This window comes from Nicotiana tabacum, chromosome 21 (genome assembly GCF_000715075.1).
Source record: "Nicotiana tabacum cultivar K326 chromosome 21, ASM71507v2, whole genome shotgun sequence".
Classification (NCBI taxonomy): Eukaryota; Viridiplantae; Streptophyta; class Magnoliopsida; order Solanales; family Solanaceae; genus Nicotiana; species Nicotiana tabacum.
In genome coordinates this window covers 100,995,982-101,006,819 of record NC_134100.1, presented here as the reverse complement: position 1 = coordinate 101,006,819, position 10,838 = coordinate 100,995,982, and the positions used below count along the sequence as shown (strand labels likewise).

General features: G+C 34.5%; 1 long non-coding RNA gene across 1 annotated transcript; it reads right to left on the bottom strand.

The window, feature by feature from the left end:
• Positions 1-9,034: 9,034 nt before the first annotated feature.
• On the bottom strand, positions 9,035-9,769 carry LOC142175086 (uncharacterized). The gene is made up of 3 exons (XR_012704274.1): positions 9,677-9,769; positions 9,254-9,362; positions 9,035-9,165 (listed from the first exon to the last, which is right to left on the bottom strand). It is a non-coding gene; the product is annotated as an uncharacterized LOC142175086 (long non-coding RNA).
• Between the last annotated feature and the right edge of the window lie 1,069 nt (positions 9,770-10,838).

The following is a 10,838-nucleotide window of genomic DNA, read 5'->3' as shown; positions in this document are numbered from 1 at the left end:
TGGCACCCGAGCCCTCGGGGCTCCAAACCAAATATGCACGCAAGTCTAAAAATATCATACGGACTTACTTGCGTGATCAAATCACCAAAATAATACCTAGAACTACGAATTTAGCACCAAATCAAATGAAATTCCCAAGAACACTTTAAGAATTCTATTTTCTCAACTAGACGTCTGAATCTCATCAAATCAACTCTATTTCTCACCAAATTTCACAAACATGTCTTAAATATCATAATGAACCTGTACCAGGTTCCGAAACCAAAATACGGATCCGATACTAACAATGCCAAATATCGATCAATTAAAAAAATAAATGATTTCCAAACTTTTAATTTTCATCAAAAATTCATAACTCAAGCTAAGGAATTCCAAATTCGATTCTGGGCATACGCCCACGTCCCATAATTTGATACGGACCTACCGGGACCGTCAAAGCATGGATCCGGGTCCGTTTATCAAAAATATTGACCGAAGTCAACTAAAATCAACTTTTAAGGCAAAAATTCTTATTTTCATTAGTTTTCAACATAAGAGCTTTCGGAAACCTGCCCGGACTGCGCACACAAATCGAGGAGGGTAAAATGAGATTTTAAGGCTTAGGAGTGCAAATTCGAGTTCTAAAAAATAAGATAACCTTTTGGGTCATCACACCGCATATGCGGCTCTCGCACTTGCGGCCTCCCTTCCGCAGGTGCGAAACACCAGAACCAACAAAGGCACTAGAGTTTCCTAAGTCTAATTTCACTCCGTTAAGCATCCGAAACATACCCGAGGCCCCCTGGACCTCAACCAAACCTACCAACCAATCCTATAACACCATACGAACTTAGTCGAGCCTTCAAACCAAATCGAACAACACCAAAATCATGAATTAAGCACGGATTCAAGCCTAAGAATTTAGAATTTTCCAAATTCTACAAACGACGCCGAACCATATCAAATCTAGTCCGAATGGCCTCAAAGTTTACACACAGGTCACAAATGACACTACGAACCTACAACCACTTTCGAAATTCGATTCCGAGCTTGATATCAAAATTTTTACTATCGGCTTGCATTAGCAAAAATTTAAAAGCCCCAAATTACTACACCTTATCCCAATATTTGATGTTTGGCATATTTCGATATGTGTTGATGTTACTTTACCCATGTTTTAACCGCTTCTTGATGTTATTTGATCTTTAAAATGCCCAACATGGTTTAATTATTAGTTTTATGACTAATTGAGTTGTGTGTGGTGAATTAGGGTGTTTGGAGTGCAAAAATATGAAGAAAAGGTGCTCTAGGTAGAGGAAGAGAGATTGGATGCGTCGCATCCAATCTAGAAAAAAATCAGATTTCGTGCACCCTTAGCAGTGAAGTCGGCCCATAGCATCCGCCATAGCATCCGCACCTGGGCAAAGCTGAGATGGAGGAACAAGGGTTGGATGCGTCGCATCCACCCTCGCATGCAAAACTGAGAAGTAGAGGAGGAGGTGAATGCGTCGCATCCACCTCGCATGTGAAGCTGAGAAATGGAGGACGAGGTGGATACGTCGCATCCACCTTAGCATCAATCCCTGAAGCCGATTTGGACTAGGAATAGGAGAACTTTGGCCCACGACTTTTGTACGCAATATATAAGCCAAAAACGCCTCTCTTAGGTCATCTAACATATTGGGAAGAGGGAAAAAGCCACGACAAAGCTGTGGAGGCATCAAGTTTCATCTTTCTCCCACCAAACTTAGTAATTTTTATGTTTCTTTGTTGATTTGTTGTTTGGCTACCATTTCTATATGGAGCTAAACTTCACGTTCTAGGGTTGTGGTTCTTTCATGACTATTGTTATTCGGATATTGATTTTGATTTCTTGATTTATCATATTAGTTTATTTATTCAATCTTGCGCTTAATTATTTAATTGCTTGATCACCAATTGAATATAATCTACGAATCTAGAATTGAACTCGAAAGTGGGAATTCTATATTGCATATAGGATTGAGTAGGGCAAGTTCTTGAACTCGGGCATCGGGGAACGGATTCGTGGTTAGGATAGACATATACCTAATTGCCTTCCTTGGTTGATTTACAGGAATTATAAATGCGTTCTTGTTGATTCTAACTCCATAGACATATAGGCGTTAGGTTAGCTTGAATAGGCGAGTAAGAACTCGACAGATTCTTATGAGCAATATTAACCCTATCAACCAATAAGCTAGATAAATTAGTCGGTCAATTCAATTGAAGAATACAATAGGATTGTTAGATAGCCCATAACCCTAGATCGTTTTCATTACATTGATATCATAAAAATCCGATCTTTCTCTGTTCAAAGTTTATTATTTATATTTTTTTATTTAATTAGTTTAGAATCAAATATTTTTAGGTTTAATTCTTGTTTAGATAATTAGGATAGTCTAATTTAGTTAATAGTTAATCATAAGTCCTCGTGGGTTCGACATCTGACTTTTAGTCACTTTATTACTTGACGACCGCGTATACTTGCATGAGTGTGTTTGGTCGTAACAAGTTTTTGGCGCCGTTGCCGGGGACTTAGAAATTAGCTATTTTTCTAGATTAGATATTTATTTATTTATTTTATCTATTCATGTTTTTTTATTTTAGTTTAGTTAGTATTTTTTATTTATTTTAGCATGGCATCTTGGAATAAAAATTGTTCGAATGATGGTTATTCTTATTTTGATGATCCTTGTCCATATTGTGGAGGACCCCACTGGTGAAAAAATTGTCAGAATGTTCCCAGGAGCGAGTTGTGCGCACAATCTCAATCCTTTGAGTGGAATATTTGTAATATGTGTGGTGGTCAAGATGGCCATTGGGATGGTTGTCCTAATTTTGTTCATCCTTCTCTGAGCCCTTATTATGATCTTTCTAATGATGTTTGTGAGTTTGATAGGGGCAATGAAGTACAAGATATGGAACGTGATGCATATATTAGGGATATTTTGAGGCAAGTAGCAGAGCGGCAAGATGAACTCAAAAAAGATATGAAAAGAATGAGGGCAGCAATCACAAGAATGAAGGCCAATATGGAAGAATTGAATGAAGAGAGCGAGTACCAGCAAGAAGATAATTTTGAAAAAGTGGAGATTTTGAGCCATATGTCGCTGGTGGAACAATCTGAAAGATTAGAAATATATAAGGCTCAACATGAGGAAATTACAAATGAGATGAGATACTTTATAGAAGGAAGAGCCGAATTGGGATAAATTTGGCACTACTATTCACGACTTAGAGGCTCAATTGAATACAAAGGTTGATGCGTCTAACGCCCAACAAAACAGTAATGAGTTGTGTAAAGCTGAAAATGAGCTTATACGCCAAATTGAGGAGCTAAAAGTGGAGAGCCAATCACTCGAGCATATTTTTGTTGATGATGCCCATGTTGAGAAAAGTACACTAGAGCCATGTGAGGAAGTAGATAATGTTATATTTAAAGATTCTTGTGTATGTAAATATGAGGATGTAAAGAGTAATACAATTCTAGAGTTAGGGCGTATTGGTCCTCATTCCAATTATTTTTTCACATTGTGTTTATATAGTAAGATAGTAATCAAGCCATCTGAGCCTATGGGGGAGTCAAAGAATGGAAGAGGAACATGATGCCTATATTTTTGAATTTGTCATGCCAAAAAGTAAAAAATACATTCCTCATCTAAAGGCCGAGAAGTGTAGAGTGAAAAATTTATTACTTGGCCTGGTTATCTTTGTAGCCCCACCACTGAAGCATAGCCGCAAACTGGATTCCATGTTAGGGGCTCAATTCATAAGTTCGAGGTGGAGAAAAAAGGTGGTTCACGTCGTGCCGCTACGTTAAATCAGGCGTTTGTTGGGAGGCAACCCAGCTTTATTATTTATTTTTTTTTGTTTACTTTTTATTTTATTTTATTTTTATTATTTTGTAGTATTTATTTTTGTTTTGTAGGATTATGAGCATAGGAAGCAAAGCCATTAGAAGAGTGCAAAAGCGAGCTAGATGGTGAGGACTAAGTGTGGGGTGCCCACACAAAGGACGATGCCTGGGGGAAGTCTGAGTACCTCGTGAGCCGCTATTGCTTCGGCCTTTGGCCTACCAGGGAGTCTCGTTTACCCTCTTATTATTTATAGTGTGCATTGAGGACATTGCAAAATTTTAAGTGTGGGGTGAGGAGATCGTTTGGATGAGTTTCTGTGCTATTTTAGCTTAGTTGTAGTACTCATTCTTAAGTGTAGTAGCTTTTGTGGAAAAAAAAACGAAAAAAGTAGAAAAATTGGACTTTTCCCGACGATTGATCTCCTAGACAGTTTTCTTGAGGGATTAAAGTCTAAACAAAAATCCAAAATATGTCTTTTAGCTTTCTTTAGGTAGTAATAATCCCCTGTGGTTTTTCTTTGTGCCTCGGTTCTTTTCCATGGGATGTAGTTTGAACCGGGTAGTTTTTTTTCTTTCCGAGTAGATTAGGAATTTAGGGAATAAAAGGAGCAAGAATGATGAACCTAGGCGCCCTTGACTTGTTTGATAGTAACATATTTATGCTTTGGCATGTGTAGTATCTTCTGTATGATTTGAATTTATTGATGATGCCTTGTTAAATTGGATAGCATGTTTTGTGGTGCCTATGTCTCGTTTACATGACTTATGTTCACCTTGTGTTTAATACTTAATATCTCGTGGCTCCATGAATAATTGCATTGCTTGAGAGTCGGAATGTGATCGTCCTTAGTGAGTCATGTGCCATGTGTGGTGAGGTTTTTGTGTTGTCCATGTATTGTACTTGTGTCTAGAACTTGTCCGGTATGTGAGTTGAAGCGAAATTTTAGGTGATGCTCGGTTTGAAAAATAATTTTAGGCTTTCTTTGATCTTTTAGAACTTATTGCTTATCACAAATAAAATCTATCCCTAGTTAACTCTTTTGAGCCTGTAGACCTATTATTTGGTACCCACATTACAAGACTATACCCTTTTTATTCTTAATTGATATTGTTTTGATCCTTTTACCTCTTAAAGCACTTTAATTATTAGATAAGCGCTAAAATAAGTAAGAAGGGACTAAGTGTGGGGTGACTTTTGAGTGGAACCAATGAAAGAAAGAAGGGTGCACTTATTTTGTAAAATAATACACCACTAGCGGAAATTGAAAAAAAAAAACAAAAAAGAGAAAAATCTGGAAAAAAAAGAAAAAAAAATATAGATGAATAAATTGTTGTCTTGTTCTTGCTAGTGGGTATGAATTAAAGTAGTGCTTAAAGAAAGAGGAAATATTGTTGGGGTGATATTATTTGTGAAATTGAAGTGGTGTTGAAGAATTTGCGCTTAAGTTATTTGGTGATGTGTTAAAGTGCTTAGGAGGTTGAGTCACTATTCCTAAAATATATCCTACCCATTCCTTAGCCCACATTACGACCATGAAAAAGTCCTAATTGATTTTAGATCAAGCGAGCTTACATTAGTAGAGATTTATATTAAGGGCAAGCCTATGGTACCAATTGCATGCATGTGACTTCTTTGTGAGAGTGAGCGATTTTCTTTGATATATGTGAGTCATTAAAATATATTTGATCATGAGATTCGAATGTGTGGATTGAACTCGCTCTCTTGTTCTTGTTGTGAGGGCACATGGTTTCACGAGGGATAGGTAACGTTATTAGACTTCTCTATGATGTTGGGTGTTCAAGCTATGAGTGCATTGTGACATTGAGTCGGTTTTTGAGGTTAGGATTGTTGTGAGCATGTTGTCTTTGTTTGAATGTTTTTAAAAGAATGACACAAGTAAAGGTAAGTGCATATGATGCATATTCTAGAGCCTAATTGTGGCAAATGACCATGGTCATAGGTGTGGTGTGCTTTGAATGATAAGATCTTAATTTTGTTTTGTCTACTATAGTGATGGTTTGTTCGAGGACGAACAAAGGTTTAAGTGTGGGGTAGTGATGTTTGGCATATTTCGATATGTGTTGATATTACTTTACCCATGTTTTAACCACTTTTTGATGTTATTTGATCTTTAAAATGCCCAACATGGTTTAATTATTGGTTTTATGACTAATTGAGTTGTGTGTGGTGAATTAGTGTGTTTGGAGTGCAAAAATATGAAGAAAAGGTGCTCTAGGTAGAGAAAGAGAGATTGGATGCGTCGCATCCAATCTAGAAAAAAATCAGATTTTGTGCACCCTTAGCAGTGAAGTCGGCCCATAGCATCCGCCATAGCATCCGCACCTGGGCAAAGCTGAGATGGAGGAACAAGGGTTGGATGCGTCGCATCCACCCTCGCATGCAAAGCTGAGAAGTAGAGGACGAGGTGGATGCGTCGCATCCACCCTCGCATGTGAAGCTGAGAAATGGAGGACGAGGTGGATGCGTCGCATCCACCTTAGCATCAATCCCTGAAGCCGATTTGGACTAGGAATAGGAGAACTTTGGCCCACGACTTTTGTACGCAATATATAAGCCAAAAATGCCTCTTTTAGGTCATCTAACATATTGGGAAGAGGAAAAAAGCCACGACAAAGCTGTGGAGGCCGGAATTCATCAAGTTCCATCTTTCTCCCACCAAACTTAGTAATTTTTATATTTCTTTGTATGATTTGTTGTTTGGCTACCATGTCTATGTGGAGCTAAACTTCACGTTCTAGGGTTGTGGTTCTTTCATGACTATTGTTATTCGGATATTGATTTTGACTTCTTGATTTATCATATTAGTTTATTTATTCAATCTTGCGCTTAATTATTTAATTGCTTGATCACCAATTGAATATAATCTACGAATCTAGAATTGAACTCGAAAGTGGGAATTCTATATTGCATATAGGATTGAGTAGGGCAAGTTCTTGAACTCGGGCATCGGGGAACGGATTCGTGGTTAGGATAGACATATACCTAATTGTCTTCCTTGGTTGATTTACAGGAATTATAAATGCGTTCTTGTTGATTCTAACTCCATAGATATAGGCGTTAGGTTAGCTTGAATAGGCGAGTAAGAACTCGACAGATTCTTATGAGCAATATTAACCCTGTCAACCAATAAGCTAGATAAATTAGTTAGTCAATTCAATTGAAGAATACAATAGGATTGTTAAATAGCCCATAACCCTAGATCGTTTTCATTACATTAATATCATAAAAATCCGATCTTTCTCTGTTCAAAGTTTATTATTCATATTTTTTAATTTAATTAGCTTAGAATCAAATATTTTTAGGTTTAATTCTTGTTTAGATAATTAGGATAGTCTAATTTTGTTAATAGTTAGTCACTTTATTACTTGACGACTGCGTATACTTGCGTGAGTGTGTTTGGTCGCAACAGTACCTCCAAAACACATTCTGAATGCGCTCCTAAGCTCAAAATCACTCAACGGAGCTAACGGAGTCGACGGAATTTCATTCCGGATCTGTCTTCACACAGTTCCGACTACTGTCCAATTTCTAAGGCTTAAACTCACAACTAGGGACTAAGTGTCCCAAAACTCCCCGAATTCCATAATCAATCACTCCGGCAAATCCCAAAAGTAGAAATAAATGTGGGGAAATCAGATATTAGGGAATCGGGGCTCTAATTCTCAAAACGACCGGCCAGGTCATTACAGATTTTCCTTGTGTTTATTTATATATCTTATGTAATTTGTCTTGTTTTTTCGGTAAACTTGATAATAGCCTGATCTATGTTGAAAATGGGAGCCTGTGGTTATTGTCAGGCAGATTATGAAATAAAATATGGGCACGAGGTGCCGTGAGTTAAAAAAAGACAATATTGGCATGTGATTTGTCCGTGCAATTGTGATATGAAATGTGGACACGAGGTGCCGTGGTTAAATGATGATGATATTTCGCACGTGAGTTGTCCGTGCGATTTTGATAGAGAAATTGGCATAAGGTGCAATGGAAATATGAAAGTGGGCCGAGACCCGTATTTTATGATTTTGAAATGTTGTGTCACAGGGTGACTTTTATTCGAAAGAGATTTATTTGAGCGAATTTTATTTGAAAGATATTTATTTGAAGAAATTATATTTGAAAGAGATTTATTTGAAAGTATTATATCCTGAAGATTTCTATTTTAAAAACCTATAGGCGAAAGATTTATATTGGAAGGACTTGATTAATTGGTTGTACTTGTATTCATTATTTGTTGCGCAATATTTATGGTGTTCTTGTCGCCCTGTTGTGTATATCACTGGTTGTTTATTGTTGCCATCATTGTTATTTGTTTCTTATTATTTTTGTATACTATATTGCACAGATTATTAGACTAGTGAGTGTCTCGACTGTACCTCGTCACTACTCCACTAAGGTTAGTCTTGATACTTACTGAGTACCGACTGTGGTGTACTCATATTACACTTCTGTACATTTTTATGCAGAGCCAGGTATTAGAGATATCGGACTTGGACAGAGTTAGAGTGTGATCGCAAGGATTCAAGATAGAGTTGTTTGGTCGCCGCAGTCCCTTGAAATCTTTCTATTTTTATTGTACTATTAATTATTAATCAAACAGTATTGAGTATTCGATCCTTGAGATGATTTCATGTATTCAATTAGAGTTCGTGACTTAGTATTACTAGTCTTGGGAAGGTGTTATAATTATTTCCGTTGTTGGTTTCGATTATAAAAAAAGAATTGACTTGAATTGTAATTTTAATCGGCTTACTTAGTCTTAGAGATTAAGTGTCATCACGACGCTTGTGGTGGGATTTTGGGTCGTGACAATGCGTTATAGTTTTATTCAAGCTTAAGTCACTGTGATATTTGATTAATTGCACTTAAACCTTTCATTAAATAAAAAAGTGTGATTTTACTCCAATCATTAAAGCGGATTGTACATTTACTTCTGTTTTACAAACTTTACTATTACTCAAAAGGTTATTTTTTAGTAAATGCTGATTACTTCCGATTAGCACTCGGGCACTTGCCAACATTACTTTTACTTTTACCCTTTTAATATTTGATTTTAGCACTTTTGCAAGCTAAGTTGCATAAGCCAGCTTAGAAACAAAGGTAGTGTGAGTGACACATTTTGTTTTTTAATTAGATAGAAGTGCATATACAAATATACAAAGACAAACCTATATATATATATTCAATAAATCTTGATTGGTGTACAAGAATTTGGTTTGATACAAGTTTAGAGTTAATCATTCCTGAGGAATTTGGTGGATGAGACCTCATCACAACATATGGGGCAAATCTACAAAGAGAAACAGAAATATGTAAACAACAAAAACATATATGCACCCAATTTTTACACTAAAATCATATCTGACTTAGCAAGTTACCTTCTTTATCTGAAGCCATTTATTTATACAATCTGAATGGAAGGGATGATCACATGGAAGTGCGACCAACTTCTCTCCTTCTTCATATTCCATTTGACACACCACACACCTATATTCATTTAAACTCGATGTCTAGTCAAACCGGATATATGTGATATTTTTTTGGCCTTTTAGTCTATCTCGAAAAGAATAATATATTTCTATACTTAAAACTAATTTAATTTTTAATTTTTAATTTTAGTCATAATGATCTATGATAGATAACAACAGAAATTTTGATGACGTTATTTTATACAACAAGTTACAAAAGTCATTCTTCCGTTCTTAAATCCCTTCCATCCTAATCAAACAACCTCACATAAATTAGTAAAGAAGAAGTATTTTTTAAAATGTTACCATGATTATGAGTGACCGGCTACTTACCGATCAATAAGGGTCTTGGAATTATTAGATTGAAATGTGAATGAATGCAAGTATTTTCTGATTTCTGCTTCAGATAATTCCTGTGATACAACTATGCTCTTTTTAGTAACTTTCATGTAATTTGTTGAATATACACATATATTAAATATTAAATTGCTCCATCTTTATACCTCGTATATATATATATATATATATATATATATATATATATATATATATATATATATATATATATATATATATATATATATATATATATATATATATATATATATATATATATATATATATATATATATATATATATATATATATATATATATATATATATATATATATATATATATATATATATATATATATATATATATATATATATATATATATATATATATATATATATAAAATAGAATTTATGAATTCTAGTGCGTGTATGTGTGCTAGAGAGAGACCTCGCTATTATAGTCATACTCATCGTTGTCATAGTCGTACTCATCTTCCTCCATGTCCTGCAAAAGGAGAAAATTCATAGCTTCATTTATATTTTATGAGTTTCTTGTTTCTGCACTTCCTAACTTGAAGTTGCAATATAGTTTTTTTAATAGAAGTCATCACCCCGGTTATACTGACATGTGGTGATAGCGAGTTTAACATTGACCCCTACCTTATTTAATCTAATAATTTAAAAGATTAGCACGAAAGGGAGGGGGATAAAGACTATATACCTCCTTAATATCACACAACATGATACATAGAGGTAAGTACTTGTCCTTTCCTCTTTGAGCAACATGAAGAGTGAAGAGCTCATCCTTATATATATATATATATATATATATATATATATATATATATATATATATATATATATATATATATATATATATATATATATATATATATATATATATATATATATATATATATATATATATATATATATATATATATATATATATATATATATATATATATATATATATATATATATATATATATATATATATATATATATATATATATATATATATATATATATATATATATATATATATATATATATATATATATATATATATACTTTTAGATGAGATGGTCATACATTTCAATATGATATCAGAGCAGGCAAAGATCCTGAATTCGAGTCTTACGCCACCCATTATTA